The following is a 12,699-nucleotide window of genomic DNA, read 5'->3' as shown; positions in this document are numbered from 1 at the left end:
TTTTATCATTTGAGTTCCTATGAACTCTTTCCAATTTCCTGTCTTTTTTTTTTTAATAAAGCACAAGGCTCAGAATTGAACACAGTCTTCCAATTAAAGCCTTACCGGTGCAGAGTTGAATGGAATAATTGCCTTGCTTGTTTTACATATGATACTCTATTAATGAATGGCTTGATCTGGGACTCTTCACTCACCTAGAATATTTGTAATTTTTTCTTGAACTCGTAGCAGCACATGAAGAGTTGGATCAAGTTGCTAAGGGGCCAGATTTCCAAGACACCAACAAGGCATGGATGGCAGGAAGTATAATCTGCCTTTGTTTCATCTTTGTCTTTCCTTTTTTATTTGGAGGATTTTGCATCTGCTTATTTTATTACCTTGACATCTTTATACCAATGGAAGGTATTTTTTTAAAGCTTTCCACTTAGTTGCAGCGTAGTGCGTAATGCAGTCCTCAAGATGAAAGCCGTTATCTGATTTGAGTTTAATGTTTGAAAGTCCTCAAGCTGGTTTATCTAAAGATCCTCCCTGTATAATTGTGTACTTAGAATTCAGCTGCAGTGTAATAGGGAGAGCGCTCCATGTTCTGTCTGGAATTACAGAAAAGATAGCAGTTATTTTTAAGCAAACAGAGAGGGGAAAGAAAGAAGTGGGGGAAACAAGACAAGACAACTTACTCAACTCAGTTTCAGAAATGCCTACTCCAGGTCTGGGGTAATATAAGATATATGGTGCATGAATAGGAAAAGAATCAAAGCATGAAGAGATGGAGATGGATGCTCAAAAGTAACAGAAAGCCTTCAGGAAGCCTCAGTCAGAGTATTAGAGCCCCACTCTTTTAGATGCTGTACAAAGATGCTTCAGGTTTCCAAATAACCCTGAGGCTTTAATCTAGCCCCTGTACTATTTTTTCCAAGACGCCTGTAATTTCTACCTTATTAATTCATTAAAAGAAAATGAGTTTGATGGGGATATGAGTTAACTGCTCTCAGGCACTCTAATTTGATCCGTTCATAAGTGAAATTCTAATTGCACTGATATAGGGACTGTTAAAAGGCATCACATCTAAGGTCACGTTTGTTGTTATTCATAGTGTCTAAAGGCTCCAATTGAGAGAAGCAGAGGGAGCAATTGTGCTAGGGACTTTATATCCATATGTAGTGAAAGTAAGCCCAAGAGCTTATGGCTTGAATGAACAAGATAGACGAAGTGTTGGGGGTGGGGTGGGAAAGGAAGCTCTGTTATCTCATCATGCAGATGGGAAGCTAAGGCTTAGAGAGGTGAACTGACTCACCTGAGGTCACACAAGGAGTCTCTCACAGGAAGAGACTATAGACCTTTAGCTAACAATTGAATTTTTGATGAAAAATTTCACTTAACAGGAAATAAAGTAATAATTTTAACAGAAATCTTCCTCCATTTGCCTCATGTCAGCTTTTGTCTCCATGTCCTTTACGTCAGTAGTGAACTCTACTCAAGGTTTTATTTCAGTGGTTGACTGATGAATAGTAGACTCAAGAATGAGAATGAATATCGATGGCTAGACCAGGTACTAAATAGCGACAACAACAACAGCAATAATCATAACAATAAGAAGAATAACCTCCTGACCCACCCAAAAGTGTGACATTTCAAATCTTCTGACTCAAAAAATAGGTCCTTATTTTATGTATTTTAGAAATGCCAGTTTAAGTTTGGTCTCCCAAATATCAGTTTGCACGTAAAAATTATGAAAGCCTGGGAATATGACTCAGGCTAATATTAAACCACCATCTTGAAATTCTTTTTTGCAAGGAACAAATCATTTTGGTTGCAAAACATCCAAGTGTATGATTTTAGAAAAATTTTGCACAGCCTTTTTGAGAAAAAAAAATACAGCCTCCCACCCACACCCCCCAAATGGTTGCCTCCATAAGTAAAAATGAAAACACCTGACTGTTATAAAAATGCTGTAAAAAGCCCACCACCACCACTAAATATTTTAAGACAGATCTGTTGCTATTTTCTTGGGCCAGATTCCTTACTCCATTTTGGCTGCACAAGTGGAAGTAGCTAGAGCAGCCACCAGAGACTTCCACTGCTTCCTCAAGGGGGAGGGATACCTCCCCCACCATACAGCCAGCGTGTCTAACTCCTAAGTCAGCCCACTCATTACGCGTGTCTATACGCCTCATTAATGGTCTCATTAAGCATGTCTATATGTTCATTAACGTGCTTTAGAAACTGCACATTTAGTTTAGTGCTTGCTTAATAAAGTACTAACTAAATGTGCAGTACCTAGAGTTACTGTGCCATAGTGTCAGTGCACAGTTATTTAGCGACGCTTACTGCACACTATCCTAATAACACTGTGCAGTAGGCTATCAGTACGGTTTGTGCTGTGACACACTACTGCGCAGTGTTATTAGGCTAATGCGCAGTAAGTGTCTCGTGTAGACGCGCCCATTATGTACTCCTTGCTGTCCTCTGGAACGCAGTACAGGACAGCATCTGCCTCAATGCTGTCCATAGCCAGTCTGCACACAGGAGCACATACGCGCATACTTCTTTTTTGGGCGTATTAATTAAAGATATTTTCTAAATATATTACTTGTCTATGAAACAGCTGATTAAAAGTCACCAGCAATTTCTCTTAAGAGTGAATGTGGTCAATTTTTACTTTGCAGGCGTAAGGGCATAAAGGTGCCAATGGAAAATTGCTTTGGTACCTTGAACTATAAATGATGTAGTTTTCATGATTCATCAAGCCCATATGAAGCGGAGGTGGCATGTCAGCAGGGCTAGGCAGAGTTTAGAACATAATAGGGCCCAAGAGGTGAGAGGAGAGACATGTCTCTTATTTCAGTGGAGCATCTTTGAAGAGGCTGCTGGAAATAATTAGGTTCCTTGATTTCCATTGCCATTTGGTGCTCTTCACGCTAATCAGAGTAGCTACACATTTGCATTAACCGAAGGGAATATAAGTATTTCTTATTAGAAAGAGCCTGTAACAAAGATAAAGGTCTTCTGACTTTTGAATTCATGGTTTTTGTGATTCTCTGCAATGCTTGATGCGTGGCCAAAACTGAGGCAAAGAAAAGGATATTTAATATTTATTAAAGAACCTCGGATCTCTATAATCTTGCTAAATGTTCCAAACTTTTTGTTTATTGATATATGTTTCATTTTTCTTCTTCCAAGCCTGGAATACAGCTCTCAGGTCATGCAGTCTGTGAGATCAATCACAAAATTAGGAGTGAACAAAATCTGATTTCTAATTACTTTAGAGTGCTCTTACAGGATTTCATGTAGCCTAGTCATAAGAGAAAGAAAGGGGGAACTGGGATTTTAGCTTCTTTTTCAAGATCAAATACTGGTTTGTAGTTTCTTTGGGACCTTCAACACATTAACTTCAACCCTCTGGGCACATCTACATGTGTGCCCAACTGCAAGTACTAAATGACTGCACATTAACCACTGGTACTGTGCAGTCCTGGAACCGCATGGGTCATTTCCAACCCTACTGCACAGTAGCAGCATCGTCACGGTTCGTATCCGCCAATGCTACATTGTTGTAGTGATGAGCTATGTCGCTGAAGCTCGCACTACAGCGATGTAGTGTCTCATGCAGACGTGCCCTCTGCGTCTCAATTTATCTGTATGTGGAAATGGGAGAGTAAAAATACTGCTTTACCTCATGGGGTTGTTATGAATCATAATCAATAAAGTATATTAAAATGCTTTGAACACCTTGCTTAATGCAGCACTGCATATATTTTCAAAAGAAGCTCAACACTTTCAGCTGCCAAAATAATAGGCCAGGTTTCATACAAACTTCATGCCCTGGGGACATGTTGCATCCTGAGTCCTTTCACAAACTTAGCTGCATGATTTGGTAAACGGGCACTTAGAAAGGTGCCAAAATAAGAATTGGGGTCATTGGAAAATCTGGGCCAATTGGTGGATAGTGAACCATTGGACATCTATCCCTGAGCTCTTTTGATCTTGCAAGTGCAAAGAATTTGGGGCATCTCCAAACTCCCATGGGAATTAAGGACTACAAAAAAGCCTTCTGTTCACTGAAACCAGTGATTTGCTTTGGATTTCAAGGACTAGTTTTTTACCCTTTATGGGCATGTCCACCTGAGCGTGCATGTGCAGTTTGTGGCCCTACAGATGGGTCTGCAGTGCCATAAACTGCATGTGTTGTACATGCAGGCATTCGCTGTGCTGCTAATTTGCAGTGTGGCAGATTTTTTTTTTACGCTGGCATCAGAAAAAAGTGGGGTGATGCATGTGGCAGCAGTGTGTGCTGCCTGACACCAGAGTCTGGCTGGCCAAAGCCATGCTCCTCCAGCTGCCAGCCAGGCTCTGTGCACACAGATTGCTAATGCTGGAGCTCTGGGAGGCCCCCAAGACCTCAGGTAAGGCTGCTGGAGCCAGCCCAAGAGTGGATTTTTCCCTGCACTAACCCCATGTCCAGGGTTGTGTATTGGGGCAAAAAGCAGCAGTATGAATTTGTGCCACTGCTTTTTTCTCCACTGCAACTACATGCCCCTGCCCATGGGGATGTGGCCTATGAGACACTTGACAATACATTTTTGACTGAGTAAATTCCTATGCAAGAAAATCTTGTTAAGGGACAGAAACTAAGGAGTCCCTGATGTTCTATAGAAAAGATATCTCCTTTGCTTCCAATGTACCCATCTTTTAAAAGAATATTCTTCTTATTTTCAACATGTATTTTATAAGAAATGATGTGCTAGTTCCTTTCAAACATTTAAATAAGGAAAGAAACACCCACCCAACACATACTCCGTGAATGAAGGGTTGAAATTCTATTCCTGTCACAGGCAGAATTCATTTTCTACAATATTTCCCTTCTTTTATGGACTTGACTAATGAGGACTTGCCTTACTAGAGTGACATGAACTTTGTGTCAAGCCACAGAGACAACACTAACACCAGTGCCAATGGGAATCTTTCTGTTGACTTCAATGGGATCTGCATGAAGCCCCCTCAGTCATCAATCTCTGGTGAACTATATCACAAATATCTTAGAGAGGGGACTGTGACATCTCTAGAACAGGCCAAAGGAGCATCACTTTGTATGTACCCAATCTCCAGAAGGCAGCATACGGGATCTATAAAGCATGCGTGTATCTAGGTAGACTCCAGAGGTTATGTATGCTAAGCCATGGATATCTAGCCTTTGGAAGGCAAGCGTATTGCATCTGCTGCGTTGTCAAGCTTCTGGACTAAGTATAGACAGTCAAGAAGCCTGAGGTTGGATCAATTCAATATTTCCAGGTTAGTTTAAACTGTGTAGATTGAACTGATAAGCAAGTGAACGGACATTTACTTTTGATTACAGAAATGCAGCCTCATGCCTGCAGTGGGTCAGGCCAGAAAGCTGGGGGGTGGGGGGCAGGTGCTAGAGCAGACCCTGCTCAGTTGGGGCAGACAGCCTGGACCAAGGGTAGCCTGCTTACCCTGCAAGGGGGTTTTTGCAAAACATCGTAGGATGCTGGGGGACTGTGCGTTACTTGAATCTGGAGGGGATCTGGGACAGAAATTCAGTAAACCAATTTTACCTAAATCAGTTAAGTCTGATACTACACCCATCTAGGTTTATCTTAAACTGGTTTCAGCAGGGCCAGATTATGACATGCTGGGGCCCTAAGCTAGGGGTTCCCAACCTTTCTATGCCGTGGCCTAGCAAACTGCAGACTGGAAGCAGCCACAGCCTGGCAAACTACGGATCAGCGCGTGGAGCCCTGCGGCTGGGATTTCTAGTCGGGACACAAGTAAAGATGCTTCCACCTCCTGGGCAGCGACCGGGCCCAAACCTCAACCGCGGCTGCCACGGGCCCTGCAGGAGGAATCGCGGCATCTCCGCCCAGCTCTGCGGGGCTGCGGTTTGCTGTCCACGGTCACTTCTGGTCTGGCAGCCAACTCCTTGCAGCCTGGGGGTTGTTTTAGAGTCCCCTCCTAATGTGAGGCCCTAAACTGAAGCTTACTTAGCTTATGCCTAAATCCTGCACTGGGTTTCAGCCATTTTGAAAGTGGTTTATGTGCACTGAACTGCTGATCACTTATACTGGTTTATGTTTAATTCTGTTCCCAGCCCTGGAGACTGAGTAATAAGTTCCTTGATGAGTGAATGTCTCACAGTATCTGGTTTACTCATTTACATGCTGTGTGCATGGAACATCAGAAAAGGGTTTCTTATCCTTGAGCAATTCTCTTTCAGCATGCTTGGAGTCTTGACACATGCATATTCCAGGGTATTTGGGTGCAATACAACAAGGCATATGTAAAGCAGTGAAGGTCAGTGCCATTTCTTTCAATTGACACTGGCCTCAATTAAATAAAAATCTGGCTGGCGCTTTCTTATTATTAAATGTCAATAGTTTCCAAGGTGCCAAAATTATGAGTCATGGAATGGGGTGATGGGGTTAGGCCACCAGATTTTATGTTAGAAACACTCAGCCTTTGTGGGGCGAGAATTATGGTTCTAACACTGAGTTTACTACATTTTCAAGAAACAGAAATATATGATTCATTCCTGGAACTGGTTGGGTTTCCGAAGGTTAAAGCGTGGGGGTGTCTGATAATGAGAAATACAGCTACATCTGTATCCAGTGTTCCATATGGAGGGTTACAGAGAGGACTCAAAATGAATGCAGCACACTGCCTAAATGTTCATATTGGTCTAAGGTTGGTGACATTAAAAATGTCCCCCCCCGCTATGGCTAAATCCACCCACTTGAGTCTTATCCTGGTGGTATTACCATTGATGCTCCAACCATAGGCTGCTTGATTGGTTCCTCCATCACCTTTCTTTTAAACTCTTTTTGGTGGTTAATCAAGCTCTGCTAGGAGTTTGCAGTTTTGTAGTAGAGTCAGCTATGCAGCTCAGGGACAAGCAATACAAGCTTGGATGAGACACTTTTAGGCTTCTTCTGTCCCCCCCCCCCCCCCCCCCCAATGACTTTGTATGCAATGATTTCCCACACAGAGCTGAACTGAAAAGTGATCCAAATACAATGCACTGACTGCAGCCCTCTGACAAAGATATATCTGGGAGAGACTCAGTTCAGCCCAGATTATGGCCATTTATCAAACTTCGACTGTATGAATCCAGGGAGTTTCTCTCTCTCTCTCTTTTCAAGTGACAAATCCTTGTTTGTATCAGACTGGTCTTTGCTTACTACAGCCTGGCCCCCAGGGCTCCAGTTCTTGTATTCATCTTATTCCTCTTCTGCGTTCTCTTTATGATGAATGACAGACACGGTGTTCATCCAAACTTATCATTCCACCAGAGGGGATCAGGAGAAGCGCAACTTTGCCTCGGCAGCTTCTTGTCATGACAGAATAGTTCACTCGGTTTTGGAAACCCACTAGGAGGGACAGTAAACAATGGCAGCAAACAGAAAGAAAGGGAAACTCTTCTCCCTTCCTTATTTCAGAAAAGAGCATATCAAGTTTCCAGACTTTCAGACGGTGACACTTAGGTTCTGGAAGCACTGAAGCCATTGCTAGCAAACTGTGTGGTGCTTTCTGGAAAGAAGAGTCCATCCACTGAGCTCCTGAGGGGGGAGCCCCTCCGGCTAATTTTTCCTATTTGAAGGTTGAACAAAATCACAATGAAAGGAGAACAAAGCTCCGGGACCCTCCATGGCTTTTCATTTGAAAACAAAACATTTATAAACTTTTGCTTTATTCTTTTAGATCTTCAGTTATTATTCATACAACTTTTCCGATGCAGAAAAGCCGGTCAGATTCAAAGCCACTTTGGAAAACAGACATAAGCTTGAACCATAGGGGTTATAGTGCCTTATAAACAATTCTCCTCTGGTCACCAGTTGAAGGCTTCCCTGGCTGAATTTAACCTAGGGTTTTGCTTACTAACAATTAGGACTTTCTGATCTCTGCAGGAAGATTCCCTATCTACTTGTTTAGGAATAAATGCTGGGGTTGGGAACAGCTCCATTAATTAGTATAAAAAATGTTTTTTTGTTTGAAAGGAGATCTCATCGTGATAGACAGTGGGATGCAGGCTCCTTCAGGACACCTGCAGAAATTCATCAATAGATTTATGAGTTTCCAGTCTGATTTTCAGATGCTGTGAAAGCAGTTTGATTTATCAAGGTGGATGGTTACCTCACCTCAGGGAATCTGGTTTCATTTCCTCACAGGTGGAGTTTTCTGGTTTAAACAGAACTAGTTCTGTATAGTTGAAGGCTACAATATACACCCAGTGGACATGGGCATCATCCAGATCTTAATGAGGTCAATTGAAAGATTCTTATTAATATCCGTGTGTTCCCACAGTTATGGGTTCAGGATGCTGGGGTTGGGTTCAGAATTGGGTCGCATTTTAGCTATGGATTATTCTAATACAGGCCCACTTATACCATGTAGGCTAGTAACAATATAGTGCTGAGCTCTGTTCCTCATATATTCTGTTTGCACGTGCAAATAGAGCTAGTAGTTTGAGATTTTCCAGCTGCTTCGATGCTACAGGTGACTGCTCTCCAGTGTACTGAAATGAATAATGGCTTTCCCAAGATTGGAACTAAAATGCATTGACCCAGGGCATGTCCTAAGGACAGGGACTTATGTGCCTGCTCTTGTCCATCTCTCTTCTCCCTTGGGGTGGTTTGAACCCCAGGGAATGCATTGAGGTAACATCCCCTATGCATCTCCAAATGCAGAAACCACAGTTGTTCTTACCCTTGTCTGGGGTATGTAGGGAATAAGAGAAGAAGGTGTTCCCCCACTCTCATGGCAGAATGCATCCCTGAAGATGACCAGGAGTGCTCAGGCCCTTTGATCGCACTATTCTGTGTGAATGAGCAAGGCACCTTAGCATCCATTTCAAGATGCATGTGTTTGCATGATGGGGCTTTATGCATGGCTCCATAACCTCTGCACAGGCTGTGATCTGGTTACCAAAAAGCAGCATTTCCCAGTAGTTAGAACAGAAAGCTGGGTCCGAGCAGATTTTTTATGTAACCTATACGGCCTGTATCACTACCTGAACACTTTATAGTTATTGATGGATTCTAGCTCCACAACTTCTCTATGAGGAGCAATCCCCATTTTACAGATGGGAGCCAGAGACACAGCACTATGACATGGCTTGCAAAGAGTGACATGGTGGGCCTCAGGGAGAGTAGGCAACTTATTCCAATTCTTCCCTGGACAGCACCCTTAGTAGTAGGCCAGCACACCTCTTTGTAGTCTCAGCATAATAATACTCCCTTCAACCTATATCCCATCTATCTTGTCTTCCAGATAGTCAGCTCTTCAGAGCAGAAACTGTCCTATAGCGTGAGGCTGTACAGAACTTAGCGCAGTGTGATTTTGTTTGGAGCCACTAGGCCCTACTATACATACCACTAAACTGTTGGTCATTTTTCAACAAACAACAGAAATTCATAGTTTCATAGTAGCTAGGGTCAGGAGGGACCTGAACAGATCATCTAGCCTGACCCCTTGCCACAGGCAGCAATGATGTTGATATTACTTTGAGGAGCAGGGTACACTGAAGGCTCCTACTGACCATGGTTTGGAAAGAAAGTAGGTTAAATTCATTCCTTCTCTCTCTCTCTCTCTCATGCATGTGCGCGTGCGCGCGCACACACGCACACACACACACACACACACACACACAAAATATCTCTTGCAAGATTTAAGTCTTCACCCTCCAAACGCAGGCAGAGCCTGTTGGGTATTTTGAAAGAAAAAAAAAAAAGAACTGTTTTGAAAGCGCCAAGATATTTAGCTTTGAAAATTAGCTACTCAGCAGGCCAGCATTAAAATTAATTTAATGGAGTGTAAATTAACATACTTGACACTTTTTTGATCATTTTTTATATACAGTGCTGACCGACAAAAATAAAAGCTTTCTTTCCCAAGAGGTCAGGACAAGGAAACTCGCAAATTAACCACTCCCACCCTACAGGGTGCTTTCCTCTTTTGGCATCAAGACAGTATATCAAATTTAAGAGTCTTTAAATATTAAGCATTGGCATGAGCCTTTGCATGTAATAAACCCACTTTTCAAATGATGTTTCATTCACTGACACCAAAATGCACAAGGAATTTTCCTTTCAAATATACTATGGAAGTTAATTAAGTTCACTCAGAGTTTATAGCAAAGAATCACTAAAAAGTACAGTGGGATATTTATGGTGTCATCAAAAAATGCAACACGGCGAAACTTTTGATATGTTGATAAGCGATAAGAATGTCATTTGAGGTTTATTTTTTTAATAATAATTTAATTGTCATTGTAAAATGCCTCATAGTTGGGACAGATTAAATTGCCACAAAAACCATTACTGAAATTCATAACCCCCCATAAATGTAAAGTGTTTGCCGCTGCATCATAAATAATGGCACTTGTTCCAGGAAAATGAGGTGCAGGAAATAAATTAACAAAACCCAAACATATAGGACATTAGGTTGCAACAATTTGCTGCATAGAGGTTGCTGACAAGAATGCAGCTGAGCCGACAGGAGAGGGAAATTCAGTTTTTAATTATGGTCTCAGTAAATCTTCTATTCTCTATGTGTTTTGCCATATTGACAGGGTTCACAAATTATTTCACAGTCCAGCTCAAAAGCAATGGGGAAAAGTATGCATACTTCAGATGTTATTAGACTTGAAAAGGTCTTAAGACCACTATTTTTCTCCAGGGATGCATACGATCAGTTTAAAGTAAATGAAAGGAGGTAAATCAGCTATGGGTAGTCACAAGAAAATGGTGCTGGGTCTGATTTTATGCTGCTTTGTATCTCGTTTGATTAGTTGTACCTGTGCTGGGTGGGAGTTTTAATAGAAGGCAGGGTAGATTTGCACATTATAGACTAACTAAATCAGAGACACACACACACAGACACAGACACACACAGACACATACAAATATATATATATATAGCATAACTTTTGTGAGCCCAAGCTCACTTTGTCAGACAGCATCTGATGAAGTGAGCTTGAGTTCACAAAGTTTATGTTATATATCTCATTTAGTTAGTCTGTAAGGTGCAAATGTATCTTGCCTTTTGCCTGACTCCACACGAACATAGCTAACTACCTCTCTCAGTTTAAAAAGACCCGTGGTGCTGCTTTACACTCTTTTTGTACAGGTGGGAAATGGGTACACAAGTTTCAGGGCTATGTAAGATCAGAGTCTATCTCTGAAATCCTGTTTTATCTCTGCAGATGGAGCTAGGTTTGAATGAATATTTGTTGGAAGATACAAGGGATGGGGAGGGACATAGCGGGTGGGAAAAGAAGATTTTAAACAACTTAATTGTCACACAGAAATGGCATCTGTAGTAAACATATTGAACTGATAAACAATGCAGCTGCTACAGATTTCACACAGAGAAGTAAATGCCGTGGCCATATGCAATTCATTACCTGAGTTAATTAGAGATTTTTTTTTTGTTGAAAGAATCAGTGGGAAGAAGGGACAAACTGAATCACCAGAGAGAAGCTGCATTTGCAGACTGCACATCTGTCCTATCCAACGATCATCTACCAGGCCCTCTTCTGCTCTCAATCCCAGTCATGGCAAGGACCACACCAGCAGCATTCAGTTTCCAAGATAACTTGGAACTATTGCTGTGCAGATCCATGAAGTCATTATCATTCAGAGCAAAAAAAACCAAAACAGGAGCGTATTTGGAAATGAACTTTCAAATGGCCATGCTATATCTCCCCCTCCCTTTTTTCCCAGCAAACCTCCTCTCTGATGAGCTCGGAGAAGAATCCCACAGGTTATACAGTGACAAAGGCCCCTCAGTATGCTGCTTTGATAACAGTGCATCCCCTGAAAACATGGCTGGTCCCTGGTTTTGAAGCTGGAATAGGCTCTGATGATGATTACAGGCATATGAGGCACTTTGGAGTAAGAAGGGCCATTGGGATGGAGCATGCCTGCTTCACAGCCAATTACTGCCTGAACCTACCAAGATGATCTCCCTACTGCGTTTAACAAACGCAGCAGGAACTAACCTTGAAGAGACTTCGGATTCATTCCTGCAGACATGAAATAAAACAAAAGATTCCTTATTAGTGGGCTGGAAGCCCAGGGACAGCAGCTGAAAAATAATAAAGTTATAAAATCTCTCTGCTTTTAAATAGGATTTCATGTTAGTACTGTAAATTAATGTAAATGTCACTTTAAAAGAGAATACCAAATAAAAACCTAATAAAGCTGCATAGCACCGCAGGGGTGGTGAGTAAATTGAGAGAATATTTGATTAGATTTCAAATGCTGCTTTTTAATTTGTATGCTCTCGCTTATTTTTTTTTCCCCTCACACTTTTGCCATTTATTATGTCTGCTGGTGCACAGTGAATTTACAGGGCTACCTAAAAGGTCTCTCTCTCTGCAGTACCAAATTCCACATTAGCTGGGACTCGTGCAGTGACAGCTGTCTCAGAACTATATCCTATTCATATGAGTGAAGACACTAGCAGGGTGAATTTTCTCACTGCAGTGCCTCATCTGCGCTATGTATGATAGTAGCCAGGTCAACTCACACAGTTTCATGCACCACTCCTGCTGTCTACTGTAAAGCAAAGCAACGTGAATAGCCTCACAACAGGACCCCATCCAAGCTAGGTCAGACCAGCAGCATAAAACTTACAACACCAGTGTGTTCCTGCTTGTTCCAGTGCTCCATCAAAGCTGATCAT

Source organism: Alligator mississippiensis, chromosome 12 (assembly GCF_030867095.1).
Source record: "Alligator mississippiensis isolate rAllMis1 chromosome 12, rAllMis1, whole genome shotgun sequence".
Taxonomy (NCBI): Eukaryota; Metazoa; Chordata; order Crocodylia; family Alligatoridae; genus Alligator; species Alligator mississippiensis.
The sequence above is the reverse complement of the archived record's forward strand: the minus strand, read 5'-3'. Positions refer to the sequence as shown.